Here is an 18,008-nt window from a genome sequence, read left to right on the forward strand (position 1 = left end):
GCGGGATGCGGTACCTACCCCATCTGGGACTTCCCGGTGATCTTGGCTCTTTTTGGAACCTGTTTTTTTTTTCCCCTCTGGGATCTGTGGTTCCCGCCCTCCATGTGGTCCTTCTCTTCGCCAGTGTATGTTTTAATGGAGTATAAAGCAGAAATAAATATAATAATTAAAAGGAAATGACATTATTATTCTCCTTCATACCTCTGAATATTAGCCATCAAACGACAGGTATTACATAAAACACACCATTTCAGTAAGTCACACAAGAAGCAGAAAAGACCCTTTAAAATATGGTCACAAAATTTCAGATTTTTTTTAAAACCTAGTTGACAAGTATCTTTATCAACCAGGAAAATGTCATTCCCAAAGTTTCAGAAACAATCACCAAAATCTGAGTTAAATATTTTTAATGTAGGAAAACTCAGACTCCACAACACTGAAATCAGTATGTACTTAGATTTCTGAGACTTGACTTTTTTATTTCTTCTTAGGATCTAAAAGCAGATGTTGACTGCTATCAAAATGCTGTCATGTTAGGAAGAAACTACATTTTTTCTTTCTTGGTCACATCTGGCACTACACAGTGCCAGATGTGCCTCTATGAATATTTGCAGGTTTGATAGTTTCTTTGAATGCCATTATCTATTCTACACCATGATGTTGTTATCATCTAAAATTACTTGAATGGGACTAGATCTTTATGTGTGTGAATGATTTGATTTTTTGTGTGTGGTATCCACACCTGATGGTGCTCAGAGCTTCCTCTTGGTTTTGTATTCAGGAATCACCCCTGGCAGGGCTCAGGGGATATGTGAAGTGCCAGGAAGCCAAGGAGGCCTACTGTGTTGAAGACAAGCACCCGACCCTCTGTACTCTGTGTACAACCACTATCAATATTTCTTTAAGCCAATTTATGAGAACTCCAGGTCTCTGTGCATTTATACCGTTTGGAACCCTCTCCAATGGGATAGATACATACAACAGAATATCAGACAGAGGAAGTAACGACATACTGTAGCAGAGATGAACTTTGAAAGTATCGGGGTTTAAAAATGGCTGCCAAAAAGATCACATATCTTAAGATCCATATATGAGAAGGGTTTAGAGAAAGAAAATTCATGTAGACAAAAGAGGAGTGTTGCCAGGAACCAGAGGAGAGAGAGAATGTAGGGGTAAGTGGTTAGTGAAGAGGCTGTTTTTGGAAATGATGGAACTGTTATGGATAAAATAAGGGTCACTTGTACTGTCACTGTCTTTCCATTGTTCATTGATTTACTCGAGCAGGCCCTGTCAACGTCTCCATAGTGACAATTATTATTGTGTTTGGCATATGGAATACTTCATGGGTAATGTGCAAGGCTTGGCCGTGCGGGGGAGATACTCTCGGTAGCTTGCCAGGCTCTCTGGGAGGGGTGGAGGAATGGAACTCGGGTTGCCCGTATGTCCGCTTGCAAGGCAAATGCCCTTCCAGCTGTGCTATAGCTCCAGCCCATGGATAAAATAATGGTAATAGTTGCAAAACTAGCAAGTAAAGCAAATGACACTGAAATTTGTCTTAAATGATTAATCTCATAAAAAAATTGCTTAAGCAGGTGTGTATTTTAAAAGGGTACAAGTTATCTCTCCTTTACTCTTGCCTAGAAGCACCTAGGAAAATTGGAAATAACTGTTGGACTGTGTTAGATTTTTTCTTCTTTGCAAACTCTAAATTATGTAAATGCAGTAGACCTTACCTTTTTCACATTAGCAGTAGAAGGTCTTCAGACTCTCCCCTCTGGCTCTCTAATCCTTGTGCTGGCCAAGGTGTTCTTACTCTTTTCCCCTTAGGAAATACTTACAACTCTTCACTTCAAAGTCTCTCCGACTGCCCCCTAAAAGAAAAACCAATCACCACTCTCAATATTTGCAGCTTGATTTTTGTTTCTTTTTTCTTTGCATGTTTAACACTTGGTGGTTGTTTTTTGGTCACACCGCGTGATGCTGGGAGAACCAGGCTGCCCATGTTCCATCTGTAGCTCCAGAACGAAATTCAGCTCTTTGAGCTCTCTCTGACCTTGTATGTGACCTGTTATTTTTCACCTATTTTATTTTCCTTCTTTGGTGATTGGAATATAGTTTTTCATTAAAAAATATTTTAATGTAATCCATCATCTATCCCATCATGCCCATCTGGTGTCCCGGTCCCAGTCCTTCCCCGTTTCCTACCCTGTCATTAATCACCCCATATTTCTCCTAGCACCATCTCTTCCCACTACCGCCTTCCCAGCCTCAGGAAGAGCCGGTCCCAAACACTCTGGGAGTGGAGACCTACTGCGCATATCCCAGTCAGGATTATCCAATGGCCCAGCCACCAACGCCATTGACACCTTTGTTTTTTGTGTGAGCTTCCGTTAACATCGATGTTTGGAGCAGGCTGCAGGCACCAGGCACCGCGGAAAAACCCCGAGAGGACCCTGAAGCTAATATATTTTGACCTCCCAAGTCAGTAATGTCAGGATGCTATAGTCTGAAATACACATTGGCCACCTTGGGGAGTTTGCAAATCCAAAGAACTTAATCAGATACACCTCATTTTTGAACTGCACTGGCCTAGTGCACCAGTAATACTGGCTCTGAGTATTTTGGGAAGATGAATTGAAATTGTGCATGTAGGGTGGCTGAACCACTGGCCTGAGTACATGGCGATTGATCTTTACATGTTCCAAGAGCTGATTTTCGGGCTTCCTTCTATAACTGTTCTCTTTGCTTGGTCCCTATTTACAGTCACCCCTGACTAACTCTGAGGGCCGTTGACTGTTCATCTGTAGGTTCTTTCCCTAGTATATGTCTTAGCATTCCACAACCTGATTACTTATTGGAGATATGTCTATAATATCTTTATTTAAAAACGGAGACCATGAAACATAAAGACAGCTTCTATGAAAATATTTTTACTTCTCAACAGATTATCTTTTTATACTAATCCTCCTTCTTCAACTTATTCCATTTTTTTAATATTAAACCAAACCCTCTAACTGTGCTGTTTCTTCCATTCGTTTTTGGAGGAGACTGGCGATGGAAAAATACTTGCCTGTACTCATGGCTTCCTCCTGGCTCTGTGCTCAAGGATAACATCTAGTGAAACTCCTGGGACCACATAGGATTCCAGGGATGAATATTGGGTCAGCCTCCTGCAATGCCCTATCAAGTATACTATTTCTGTGCCCCCCCCAACTCTTCATCATAACTATAAAATTTCTCCTCTTATGGGCTTTACAACTCTGAGCCAAGTTTCTCTTTCACAGATTCTTGTCTGTTTCCCCTTTTATCCCCCCTCTAATTTCTAATCAAACAATGGAAAGCCTCTCGAAATTCAGAAGTTTTTTTTTAACTAATCTATTAACTTATATGCTACTATTTATTTTTGGAAAAATGTATCTGAATAAATGAAATGTGTATGGCATTACAAGTGTTTGTGTAAGGCAACCCTCTGGTACCTAAAGTGGCACCAACCATTCCAGCTACTTATAGCCATATAATCAAGAGATGTCAGTATCTTTTTCTCTCTTGATAAAAACCTGCACATTCCTCAAAGAGGTGCATTTGGCAGCATTGTCACTCTCCTGTTGACCCTTCCTCTTCATAACCTCATGCTCTGGTTTCTGCACTTTTGTGATGGGCTTTGACATGACTGACTCGGGAACATTGGCCTTTCTTCGTGGAATTAGTTGGGAATGGAAGTCTTGGAGTAGAAACTGACTCTGCTGTTTGGGTGGAGCCTGGCGCTCGATCCCAGAGACTGGAAGAGGGTCCCACTGGAGAGAAGTGCTAGCTGATGTCTTGGAGGGAGCAGGTCTAGAAGTTGCAGACTGAGAAATAGGCCGGCTAGTAAAGATCAGAAAAGCTCGTAGAGATGGGTTGGTCGAAATGGGCTGAACTGCGCTGGCAGGGTGTGACAAGTTGCAGCCCCTGTCCAGAATGAACTGGTGGCAGTTGGCTGAGCTTAATTGGTCGAGCCAGGCCTGGTAGGGTAAGGTGCAGCATGACGATGTGAAGCCACAGACTGTGATTTCGAGGAACACGTGGAGCTTGCGGCTTCTCCATGATAAGAAAAGGCAAAGGGACCAATTTGACCTTCCCAGGAGGTGGCAGCTCAGAGTGGGATGGAGAAAAGCATTCTGTATCACTGCTGCTTGTTTTCTGAGCTTTGACCTGAGTTTTCTCAAGACCTTTTGCATCCCTTATAGCACCTGCCAATGGTTTCACAGCTGAGGAGGGCTGGAAATCTTTGGACTTCTTTGAACTACCCAGGACCCGGGAGGAAGAGGATCCAGGCTCTGGATCCCTCTTCTTCCCCAGTGCATCAAACTCTTGCACAGACTCCAGCATGTGCATGCCTAGGCAGCTCCAGGGCCTTTTAATGGCCTCTTGGCAAAGCTCAGGTTGACTTAACTTGCGTTTCATCCTGGCAGTGGTGGGCTTCTCTTCTCCCTTCACCTTGTTCCCTGTCTGCTTATTGTCATCAGCTTTCTTGGATTGTTCTTTAACCTTTTTTTTCTTCTCCTGCCCATGGCTCTTGGTCTTGCTGATCCTGCTAGATGCGTCTTTCTGAGGTTTGCTGTTGGGTTTGGCCATGATCACAGGACACCTATCACTGGCTGCAGCATTACAAACAATCCCTGCTCCACCTACCAAGCGTTCTGAGGCTTTGGAATGAATTTTGGACTTGGGTTCTCCCTCCAGAGGCTCAGAGGCCTGGTTTTTGTTTTTCCGTGTTGGGTGGGAGTTCCCCTTTGTGCCACCTGAGTTTTCTTTACCCTGATTGAGAGTGATGGTAACCGTGGTATTCATTCCCTGTGATCTATGCATTGAAATAAGTCTTCTAAGCAATCAAAGAGCTGGGGAAGTTGTTTATCTTCCACCCATGTCATGATGTCCTCTCCAGAAAGGAGAGGTCCTGGACTGCCCTGATTATAGTAAACCACCTGGCTTCCTTCCTGGTAGTGAAGAGACAGGCAATAACTCTGATTTGGAACCTGAGATGGTGTCCTTTCAACAAACAGAGAAACCATTTGGTTGGTATCTAAGGTTTTCTTATAGCGAGCTGCCATAGACAAGGAAGAGAAAGTGGTGTTTTGGTCAAGGATAGTCACAGTAAAGTCTCCCGTGTAAGTATTCTTTTCAGTACTTCCTGCAATATCCCACTCCAAAATGCTTGTGTTAGAAGCAGATCAAGTGGATAGCTGGCTCTGGCCAGATACACCAGGCAGCATTGTTGTGCCAGAATGTTGGTCAAGATCGGCACTACCCATGAGTGTTTGTAAAGAGATGCCAGAATCTGAGGGCAGGATCCAAACATATCTACCAGCTGGAGTAGTTGCAGACACTTCCTGTTAGGGAAGCTGCACTGTTCAGTATGGGATGGGGAAGCTGCAGAGAATGTGCAGTTCCCAATGCAGATGTAGTTTGAATATTTTCTGTAAGAAACAAGATCACAATCACAATCACAAATCATCCTGTTATTCGTCGATTGCCTCGAGCAGGCCCCAGTAACGTCTCTTTCATCCTAGCCCTGAGATTATATTCAAGGCGCTTTAGGAGAATGAGACCCATCATTGTTACTGGTATTTGGCATATTGGGTACACCACAGGGAGTTTGCCAAACTCTGCCGTGTGGGCAGGCTACATTCGGTAGCCTTCCAGTTTGTCCAAATAAAATAAAAATAAAAATAAGCCCATTGTTGGAGCAATAGCACAGCGGGTAGGGCGTTTGCCTTTCAGGCGTCCGACCCGGGGTTCGATTCCCAGTATCCCATGTGGTCCCCCAAGCACTGCCAAGACTAATTCCTGAGTGCAGAGCCAGGAGTAACCCCTGTGTATCACTGGGTGTGACCCAAAAAGCAAAAAAAAAAAAAAGGCCCATTGCTTATTCCACATTGAGCTGAGTTCTGTTATTTTACCTAGAAAGAAATTTAACTAGTGCATTTGGAAACATGGTTACTCTGATCATAAACTAACGGATGTGTGAAAGCCTGGAAAGAGAAGTAAAAATGGTGATGAAAAAAATCTGTGAGACTGATAACATCCGACAACGTTTTTATTTTTTCTATTTGGGTCACACCCAGCGATGCATAGGGGTAACTGCTTGTTCATTCACTCAGGTATTACTCCTGGCAGTGCTCAGGGGACCATATGGGATGCTGGGAATGGAACCAGGGTTCGTCGGGTGTAAGGCAAATGCCCTACCTGCTGTGCTATCACTCCAGCCCCCTCCAACAATGTTTGAGAGGGGCAAAATTCACTTAAAATTTCAGGTATAGAGAAGAATCTAATACCAACCGTCAAGTAAGTTACCAAAAGTCCAAACAACTTTGGGTGGTTGAAAGGCTGGAACATTTTGCCACTTTGTGTATTTGGCACCACGCTCCCAAAGTGAACACAGAGCTATAGAAGACTCTGGTGATATTGGTACATGGATTTGTTGCTAAGAGCTAGTTTCTCCTCATCCAAGCTCTACCTGTAGCTTGCTCTCCTGTTGAACTTTACATTATTTCCTAGAATGGAAGCATTTTACAACTAGGAAGTCCTAAGAGAATAACTAACATTTTTATTGGAGAAGAAAGAAACCTGAAGCCCAGAATTGGTATAGAGACTTGTTCAAGCTTTCCAGTTTTTTTTTAATTGGGATTGGGGTGGAGTGGGTTTGGACCAATATCTGGCAGTGATCTTGGGCTATTCCTGGCTCTGTACTCTGAAGTAACCCCTTGTAGTGCTCTGGAGACTTGATGCAGTGACAGAATTCCAACTGGATTAGATGCGTATAAGGCAAAAGCCTTATCCCCTCCTGCACTATCTCGCTGTCCCTTATGTATTACCAGGTTATGGAGCCTAAGCATATGGACTTTCTTGCTAGGACTCTGCCTTTATCACTACAATGTCAGAAACTATGATGAAGATACTTTCCATTAATATAGGCATGTGGGGTCGGTAATCTATTAGCAGTGTAATCTTCAGGTTTGTCTTTTTCTTGTGCGGTTCCTATCTATTACCTACAGTTCACATATAACTCAATCTACTTGATGAATTAAAGGTTCACAACTGTTCCCTGGTTTCTGATCCCCCCTCAAAAATGAGTACTTTAGTTTTTCTCAAGATGTGCCTTTGGAAGGAAGAGTGTTGTTTAAATTCTGACTCTCAGGTTGCTTTCCTGCAAAGGAGTTACTTGCAAATTTAATTAAGAATGATGTGCACACAGAAATAAAATTTGTCTGTTTCGCATGACTTACATGTTAGAAGAATAGAGACCAAGAAAAATTATGAAAAATATGTATCACAGAACTGAAAAAGAAGTATATAGATATTAATGAAATCTGGGCTATGTGGCAAGCAGCATGGTACAGTAATTGACTGAGAGCAGGGCCAAGAGTTAGCCCTGACCAACAGTGAATGTCGTCTCCAAACACAACAAAGAAAACAGTACAATAACTCTATTAAGAAATTGTGTCATGTATACGATATGAAGATGAAATTCTATTTTAGCAAAAACTACTAGCCAAAAAAGGCAATAGAAGGTGATATTTGAGTGTATAGCTTACTAGTACTTAAAACAGAAGATTTAACAATAACTTACATAACAAGCAGAAAATATAATAAATGTTCGCATTTCGTAGCGAGTATATGTTTTAAAGGAGTATAAAGGAGAAATAAATAAAATAATTACAAGAAAATTACATTATTATTCTTATTCATACCTCTGAATATTAGCCATCAAACAAAAGGTATTAAATAGAGCATACCAGTTCAGTAATTCTCACAAGAATCAGAAAAGACCATTTAAAAATGGTCACAAAATTTCAGATTTATTTTTAAAACCTAGATGACAATCATCTTTATCAACCAGGAAAATCTCATTCCCAAAGTTTCAGAAACAAATCCAATTGAAATATTTTTAATGTAGTAAAACTCAGACTCCACACACCTGAAATCAATGTGTACTTAGACATCTGAGACTTGACTTTTCTATTTCTTTCTAGGATCTAAAAGCAGATCTCAACTGCTATCAAAATGCTGTCATGTTAGAAAGAAACTTCTTTATTTTCTTTCTTGGTCACATCTGGCACTAAACAGGAGTTCCTCCTGGCTCATGTACTCAGGAATTACTACTGTTGGTGTTCAGGGAACCACACGGGATACCGAGAATCGAACCCCGGTCAGCCACGTGCAAGGCAAATAACATGTCCCCGTGCAAGCCAAATGCCCTACCTATCGCTCCAGCCCAGAAAGAAACTCTTTGTGAAGATGACACGTTGCCTTAACCTGGACCATACTTAACCACACAGAAGAATCAATTCTCCTGAATCAACTTAGTAGATATCACTGCTATATTTTAGCAGGCAGACCATACATGTACCTTACAAACTAAAATATAATAAAAACATTGAAGATGATGTATCTTTCATCCCCTAGGTAACCACTCTTAGTTATTTATAGGAACTATCATTTCTAAACTGTGTTTACACTCAAAGCCGTCAAGTGCCAACTGTGTTCTAGAGACAATAAGAAAAGAAACCACAACCATGGTTTTCGGATAGGCTGTTTTTCCTCTAGTAGGGTTAGATACTTTACTAGAGACATAGTAAGTTTTCTAGTCCTAGAATTGATGAAAGTCAACTGCTTTGACTTACTCTCAGCATAGTTAACTATATTCTTTCTGTTTTGATTTGAACTATTTGGTTCTCTCCAACATTCCATCTCAAACTGTATCTACTTCCTTGATAATTTCCCTCCATAATCTTTCTTTCCTATTTCATTCTCCCTCTTATCATCTTCTACTTCTTGACTTCTGTTCGTCAAAGCTTGTTGAAAATAACCCTAAACTTCCTTACCGTTGAGGACTTGCCCCCTACCATTCAGCACTCCACACCTTCCCCATAATCCAGTTTTTCTTATCATCGAGTTTAGAAAGAAAACTCAAAAGATACATGATAATGACTTTTGAATAGCACTATGTTTAAAATACTAAATTATAAATACAAGTGGAGAGACCGCTACAGATTAAACATCCTGGTATATATTAGGTTATCTGCCAAAACTGCATTTTCTGTTTCTGTCAAAATATTGTCTCTGATTTACTTTATTTCATGGATATCATGTCAAAATACTACAAAAAGCAAAAGAAAACACAGAGAGTGAAAGCTCATATATAAGCATATACATGAGGTCGTAAATATGTATCAAATATAATTTAATAAATAAAAAAAGCCTTTGTATTTGAGAGAAAGGAAGGTAGTGTCTAAAATCACGCAGCAAATGTATACATCAAGCTAAAATAAGGCTTAACATATTCTAGTTGATTTCTTTCCTCTATTTTTACAAGCTGCTTTTCCTTAAGTACTAAGTTTAGGGATAAGAAATCTCATAAGGAGCTTTAAAAAATATTATTCCTTACCTGACATGATCAGAAAAGAGGAAATATCAAGGAAATGTAAATGAGAAGAGGAGACGATGTGAGAGTATGTATGAACACTGAAGCAGGTGTCCACTAGTGTCCAGTACCGATGACTGATCACTGATGATTGGTCTTTGGTCACTGGTCACTCTAGATGATCCAGTTATTTAGAAACAACTGCACGGGAGCCCCAAGATTCTACCAGGTGCTGGTAGGTTTGGTGGGAGAATGATGTCATAAAGCAGGCAGTTGAAATGTAGGGGCTAGCCAATAGGGACGTCAGATTCCCAAGAAGAAGACCTGATTGGATAGACTGAGATGTAGACTTAAGCAGGCTAGAGAGATGGAATCTTTACAAGACAGTTATAACAGTTTCATTTTCCTTAGACTCTTAGGTTAGGGAAATACTCCTATATACTGATGAGCTTACATATGTCATTAAAAAATCAATAGGTACTAGGTAATAATTTGTATTGCCTCGTTAACCAATAATATTAAGATACTGTTAGTGTATTTTATGTAATGTTTAATAATATTAAGTGAGATGTTAATGATTTATGATATACATTATTACTTACTTTAGGGGTAGGAAATGATGGATTATTATGAGAAATCTTCCCCTAACAAAAAATCCTAAGTTTAGGGTATTCTATCAAACATGCACCCAGAAAAGAATAGTAGGCAAGGATAGAATAGATGACACAGTATCTGCCAGCTGTAAACTTGTGTCAAGCAAACATAGACTAATACTTTCTAGGGTCTTTTAGATTTAGGGGACAATATAGCCAAAGCTAGAATAAACAACTTTAACAATCTTTATTTATTTTGATTTTGGGTCCTAAACTAGTCATGCTCAGGGCTTTCTCCTGGCTCCACACTCAGGAATCACTCCTGGAGGAGCTGAGTAGACTGGGTGCAAGAGAGGTACCCTGCCCACTGAATTTTCTGTCCTGCGCAAACAACTTTAAATTTTACTCATGCCTACTGATGCTCTGTGAACTACACTTGCCTATGCTCTCCAGGTCCGTTCGACATGTTTATATGCTTCGAACTGTCCTTGATGTCACTGTCAACTCCAACATTGGCTCATCTGTTGGGATCTGCTGGGTTTGGGTGAGAAATATAGCATTTTACTGACCTGCCATGAGACTACTGATAGCTGCACAAGTGACCCTAAAGCTAGGTCAATCTGTGTGTTTGTCTACTTATGTGTTTGTCTCATTCTCTGTGAGTGACCGCTGCTGAATGGAGGTTCAAAGTGATAACTGAATTTGGCAGATGAGAAACAATTTACACATATTATAACCAATTATGGTAATCAACAAATTATACCATCTATTAGAAAATCCCAAGTAGTGTGGGATATTTGGGAACCTATAAAATGTATCAGGAAGAACACAAGAAATACTTTAAGTCAGTTGTAATTGAACATAGTGTCGTCATCTGGATCAAAGTGATAATCCAGTGGGAAACGCACTTGCCTTGCACATGGTCGATCTGGATTCAATCCCTGCAATCCCAATTCGTATGTTCCCTTGAACCCTTGAGAATTGTCTTCATACATGGCAAGCACCCTACACACTGTACCATCAATCCAGCCCAGGAAGTGTGTATTTGTGCATTTGTGTGTTATGTATGTGTGTTTTTGTGTGTGTGTAGAGAGAGAGGATTTGGGGTAGCGCCAGTGATACTCAAGTACTCCTGACTCTGTACTCAGGAGTGACTACTGGTGGTGCTCATTGGACCATATGTTGTGCTGGAGATAGAACCAGGTCAGTCACATGGAATATTAATATATTAAGCCCTACATTATTTCTCAGTGCTGGAGCAGAGATATATTTTAGAAATGAAAAGAAGATGAGCCAGTAGGAGTCAGTGGAAAGACAGAATCAGCAAATTTGCTGGGGAAGGATTACCCAAGTGGCGAGGGACTGATTTCATACTACAACTGCAGAGATGAGCAGAGACAGAGACAGATCCTCAAAGAGTAACCAATTGACTAGATAAATTTTTTTCAATAGAAAATATTTGCTGATCCCTAATTAGCTAAAGGAAGAAATAAAGGAAGACTGAGAAGAAGAAAGAAAGAGAGACAGAAAGAGAGAAAGAAAGAAAGAAAGAAAGAAAGAAGGAAAGAAAGAAAGAAAGAAAAAGTAAGGCATATGTAAGGAAGTAAATATGGATAGAAGGAAAGAATGATGGAAAGTAGAAAGGAAGAAGGGTATAAAGAAAGGAAGGAAAAAAGAAAGAAATGAAGGAAAAAATGAAGGAAGGAAGGAAGGAAGGAAGGAAGGAAGGAAGGAAGGAAGGAAGAAGTTTTCGGCTGCTGGGGCTGGCTCCATTGGGCCACCCCATCACCCTCTGCGATGCCCTGAATAAAACAGGCTGGCATGGGGTCTAGGGCCATGTCTATGGTGTACTATTGTGTGCTCTCTTCTGAGAGATTCATTGTTGAGTCTCTGGATCACAGCCATTGATGAGATTATATGGCGCAAGAGGTTTTTTTTTTTGGCTGTGACTGCCAAGCTGCTGAAAACAGGGAGAGTTGGGGAGAGATCACCCATTCTCTGATTTCATTGAGCCTGGAGTTTTCAGTAAGAAGTCCCACATACCTGAGTTTTTCTGCAGATAACTCATAGATGAGGCTAGTCCACAATTGCCGATAGTGGACATGAATGTGGCTTTCAAGTTATGGAGGGTTTTGTCTTCTGGGGCTAGCTATATTGGGGCGGGGAAGAGATGGGATTCTAAATAGTTTTTGAATCATTTTTTATTTATTTTCTTATCTTCTTTTTTTGAGAGTTATCTTGATTGAATCTATATATTTTTTAAATTTTATTTTACTGTATCACCATGAGATACAATTACAAGCTTTCATGTTTGAGTTACAAACATACAAAGTTCAAACACCCATCCCTCCACCAGGCCACATTCCCCACCACCAATCTCCCAAGTATACTGCCCCTTTCTGGCCCTCCTCCTGCCTTCATGGCAGACAATTTCCCACATACTGTCTCTCTGATCTGATATCTTTGATGATAGATCATTTCTAACAAAATATTATCAACTAATGCCTATCAATATGCTTAAAACTCTGGCTTGTAAACAGTGGGTACTTTATAAGGTCTTACTCTCTGCGGGGGCACCCCAAATTTCTCAGACATGACTCCTGCCTCAATACTCAGTAATTATGCCTGGCATTGCTTGTTGAAAAATATGGGAAGCCTTAGATTGAACCTGAATAGTTCCCTGACAAAGCAAAATACCTATCTGCTTTACTATTGCTCTGGCTGAGGTATTACTATATTAAAATTTAGTAAATATATTTATTCAGCCTGGCAGAGCTGATTTTGATTCTTCCGCCCTCTCAGAGAGCCCAGCAAGCTACCGAGAGTATCTCGCCCGCACAGCAAACACGGCAAGCTACCATGCCATATTCAATATGCCAAACACAGTAACAACAAGTCTCACAAGGGAGACGTTACTGGGCCCGGTTGAGCAATTCGATGAACAATGGGAGGACAGTGCTACAATGCTACGTGCAAGATGAAATTCCTAGTGGTTTATAGACTGAAGTGTGAGAACTGGGAATAGCAGAATATTCCACTATTCAATACTCAATATTATAAATCCGCACTGTTTCAAACATGATCTTAAGTGGTCTTGCTCTATACACTTTGATTTTTTGACAGCCAACTGTTTTGTTATGAACACAGTCCTAAGCCTCTGGTTTAGTGATGGACTCACATGATCCTTCTCTCCACATGGCACCTTTGGGACTTTCAGCATTCAGTTTTCATCATGAGCCTTATGAATCATGTTGAATTTTATTAGTGAACACCTGATAGTTGAATACAGAAACATCTGAGATATTCTTGATTTTGTTTTCCTCTTCATAGTTTTCCACACAGAATTGTTGCTTTGGTCTCTTAAAAATATTTTTTTAATTTAGTTTTATTTTTATACAGTTGTTCACAATATTTGAGTGCATTTAATATTCAAACACCAATACACCAACATTACAACTTCTCACCACCATATTTCAAATGTTTGCATCCCACACCTAAAATCCTTCCCTAATGCAGAGCCAGAATAATTACTTTTGTGCTGCTTGTTATGAATAATTCTCTAAACATGATCCAAAAATTGTTTCTTAGAGGAAAGTATGTCAAGTTGGTTGAATTTCACCCAGGAGCCATTAAGCATAGTAACATGTTGTTAAGGTTTAGCTTTGTGTGCATATCTGTCTGACTGTGTGTCTGTCCATCTATCTATCTATATAAATATATTTTCCTTAAAATTGGTTTCATTCTATTCTAATTTTTTTAATGAATCACCATGAGGTGCAGTTATGGATTTGCAAACTTTCGTGATTACATTTTGGTCATAAAATGATCGAGTACGCATCTCTCTACCAGTGCCCATTCTCCACCACCAATGTTTCCAGTATCCCTCCTGCCACCCCCACACAATCTCTCCCACCTGCCTCTGTGGCAAATACATTCTCTTTTACTCTCTCTCTCTCCTTTTGGGTATTATGGTTTGCAATGCATCTAGTAAGTGGCCATCATGGTTGCTCTATAGTCTACTTCAGCAGGAATCTAACATCCCGAGGGAGCCCTCCAAGAATCATTTAAATAGTGCTCCCTTCTCGGCGGGGCGCCGGCCTCGGGCACGGCGGCTGCAGTGGTTTTGGTGGCTGCGGAGCTGACAAGAAACTCCTAAATTTCCTCTGGGAGTGAACTAGAATTTCTTAAGAACATAATGGACGGAGAAGAGGAAATCTAGGGTGGCTGTGAAGGCCCTGACGCTTTGTATGTGAAATTAATATCCTCTTGAAAGAATCCATATTAGGGCATCAAATTTTTGTGTACTTCAGCTAACTTGCAACATTGCTTTCTGTAAAACTGCTTGGCTGCTTTGCACCTGGGGGAGAGGGGACTTGCAAAGTGAACAGGGCATAACTTCTTTCTACAAGATTCAGGTGTATTTACTGTCCCTGAAATGTATTGTCTCAGTAAAGCACCCTGCAGATTTGGGTAAAGGCTAACTCAGGATGCTGGTGGTTGGGGGAAATTGCCCTTTCCTGGAATGTATTGTCTCACTAAAGCACCCTGCAGACTTGGGTAACACAAAACGAGGATGGTCAAGGGAGATTACCTAAGGCTTAATGATTCCAGCTATAACCTTGCTTGTGCTGACAATCGATGTACGTAAATGCTGATCTTTGAATCTATAGGCTAAGGAGTGAGGTACTTTTAAATGGATTGGTTAAGAAAGTATATGTTGTTACAAATCTATTGGCTATGAAATGCGCGGGCTTTGCTGTAACGGCCAGTGAAGGCCTACATAAGATCCCCTTTGAAGAAGTTCGGGGCTCTCAGCCACTGCCCATTTTTGGGGTATGCTGCGGAGCCCCAGCATGCTGGTCTAAATAAACCCCGTTTTTACTCCTGCAGGAATTGTGTCTATCTGGTCTCTCCGCGCCTCCCAGAGCCAGGGAACTCCCGATCCCAACACTCTGATGGCCATGAGTTTATTGTAAAAAGAGAACATGCGTTAACATCAGGAACAATAAAAGCCATGTTGAGTGGCCCAGGTCAGTTTTGAAAATGAAACCAATGAAGTCAATTGTAGAGAGATCCCTTCACATGTGCTATCCAAAGTGTGCATGTGTTTCACCTACAATGTTCATTACACTAACAGCTCCACTGAGATTCCTGAATTCCCAATTACACCTGAAATTGCACTGGAATGGCTGATGGCTTCGAATTTCCTAGTTTTTTATTAAAAATCATTTTAATGTAACCCACCAACTTCGAATTCCCTAGTTTTTCATTAAAAATCATTTTAATGTAACCCACCAATTTTCCCATCATGCCCATCTTGTGTCCCGGTCCCAGTCCTTCCCCATTTCCTTCCCTGTCATTCATCACCCCATATCTCTCCTAGGACTATCTCTTCCTACCACCGCCTTCCCGGCCTCAGGAAGAGCCGGTCTCAACCGCTCTGGGAGTGATGACCTAGTGCGCATGTCCTAGTCTTTATTCTCCCACGGCCCAGCCTCCAACGTCAGTTATAGCGTTGGTTTTTGTGTGAGCTTCCGTTAACATCTATGTTTGGAGCAGGCTGCAGGCACCAGGCCCCGCGGAAAACTCCCAGAGGCCCCTGAAGGTAATATATTTGGAGCTCCCAAGTCAGTAATGTCAGGATGCTGTAGCCTGAAAGAGACATTGGCCACCTTGGGGAGTTTGCAAATCAAAAGATCTTAGTCATAGAGACCTCATTGTTGAACCGCACTGGCTAAGTGCCCCGATAATACTGACTCTGAGTATTGTTGGGAAGAAGAAGTGAAATGGTGCATCTAGAGAGGCTGGACCACTGGCCTGAGTACATGGCAATTGATCTTTACAAGTCCCAAGAGCTGGTATTCGGGCTTCTTGCCACAACTGTTCTCTTTTTTGGTCCCTATTTACAGTCACCACTGAATAACTCTGAGGGACCTTGACTGTTCCTCTGTAGGTTCTTTCCCCAGTATATGTCGTAGCATCCCACAGTCTGAACATTTATGAATAGACCACCCACAACTTTTGGAGATATGACTCACATCTCTTTATTTAACAAGGATGGGCATGAAACATAAAGACAGCCTCTGTGAAACTATTTTTACTTTTAATCAGGTTATCTTATATTAATCCTCCTTCTTCAGCGTTTTCCATTTTTTTTAATAATATACGTAACCCCCTCACTCTGCCATTTCTCCCATTCTTTTTTGGTGGAGACTGGTGATGGAGGCATACTTGCCTGTGCTCAGGGCTTACTCCTGGCTATGTGTTCAAGGACAACATCTAGTGAAACTCGTGGGACCACATAGGATTCCAGGAATGAATCTTGTGTCAGCCTCCTGCAAATGCCCTAGCAGGTAAACGATTTGTCTGTTCCCCCCCCCCCCCCAACTCTTCATCAGGACCATAAAATTTCTCTTCTTAGGGCTTTACAACCTAGAGACAAGTTTCTCTTTTTAGATTTTTGTCTGTTTCGCCTTTTATCCCCCCCCTCTAACTTCTATTTCTTTCTCATGAATCCTTCGACCCTGACCCCCTCCAAATAACCACCACAGTGGAAAGCCTCTCAACATTCAGAACTTTTATTACTAATATATTAAATTATAAGCATCTATTTATTTTTTAAAAAATATATCAGAATGAATGAAATGTGTATGGCATTTCAAGTGTTTGTCTTAAGTAACCAGCTGGTACTTAAAGTGGCACCAACCATTCCATCTACTTATAGCCATAGAATTAAGAGATGTCCACATCTTTTTCTCTCTCGATAAAAAACCTGCACTTTCCCCAAAGAGGGGCATTTGGCAGCATTCTCACGCTCCTGCTGTGCCTTCCTCTTCATAGCCTCATGCTCTGGTCTCTACTATTTTGTGATGGTCTTTGATATGACTGGCTCTGGAACAATGGGCTTTCTCCATGGAATTGGTTGGAAATGGAAGTCTTGGAGTTGAAACTGACTCTGCCCTTTGGGTGGAGCCTGGCACTCAGTCCCAGAGACAGGAAGAGGGCCCCGCTGGAGAGAAGTGCTAGCTGTTGTCTTGGAGGGAGCAGGTCTAGAAAATGCAGGCTGAGAAATAGGCCGGTTAATAGAGATCAGCAAAGCTGGTCGAGATGGGTTGGTCAAAATGGGCTGAGCTGGTCTGTCAGGATGTGACAAAGATGCAGTGGCTGGCCGGGATAATTGGTGGCAGTTGGCTGAACTGAGTTGGTTGAGCCAGGTCTAGCAGGGTAAGGTGCAGCAGGACGATGTGAAGCCAGAGACTGTGGTTTCCGAGGAACCCGGCGAGCTTGTGGCTTCTCCACGGTAAGAAAAGGCAAAAGTACCAATTTAACCTTCCCAGGAGATGGCAGCTCAGACTGGATGGAGACGAGCATTCAAGGCACTGCTTCTTGGATACTGAGCTTTGACCTGAGTTTTCTCAAGACCTTTTCCATCCTTTATAGCACCTGCCAATGGTTTCACAGCTGAGGAAGACTGGACGTCTTTGGGCTTCTTTGAACTTCCTAGGACGTGGGAGGAAGAGGATACAGGCTTTGGATCCCTCTTCTTCGCCAGTGCATCAAACTCTTGCACAGACTCCAGCATGTGTATGACTAGGCAGCTGCGGGGCTTTTTAAGGGCCTCTTGGCCAAGCTCAGGTTGACTTAACTTGCGTTTCATCCTGGCAATTGTGGGCCTCTCTTCAGCCTTCACCTTGTTCCCTGTCTGCTTCTTGTCATCAGCTTTCTTGGAGTTTTCTCTGGCCTTTTTGGTCTTCTCCTGCCCATGCCTCTTGGTCCTGCTAATTTTGCTGGACGAAGCTTTCTTAGGTTTGCTATTGGGTTTGGCCATGGTCAGAGGACATCTACCACTGGCTGCAGCATCACAAACAATCCCCCTAGCAAGCTTTCTGGGTCTTTGGAATGGATTTTGTCCTTGGGTTCTCCCTCCAGAGGCTCAGAGGCCTGGTTTTTGTTCTTCGATGTTGGGAGGGAGGTCCCCTTAGTGTCACCTGAGTTTTCTTTCCCCTGATTCA

At 41.6% G+C, this 18,008-nt stretch overlaps 1 pseudogene; it reads left to right on the forward strand.

Moving 5' to 3' along the window:
* Positions 1 to 14,191: 14,191 nt before the first annotated feature.
* On the forward strand, positions 14,192 to 15,218 carry LOC130021307 (elongin-C-like; annotated as a pseudogene).
* Positions 15,219 to 18,008: the final 2,790 nt, after the last annotated feature.

The sequence above is a fragment of the Sorex fumeus genome, unplaced genomic scaffold (assembly GCF_029834395.1).
Source record: "Sorex fumeus unplaced genomic scaffold, SorFum_2.1 ptg000015l, whole genome shotgun sequence".
Classification (NCBI taxonomy): Eukaryota; Metazoa; Chordata; class Mammalia; order Eulipotyphla; family Soricidae; genus Sorex; species Sorex fumeus.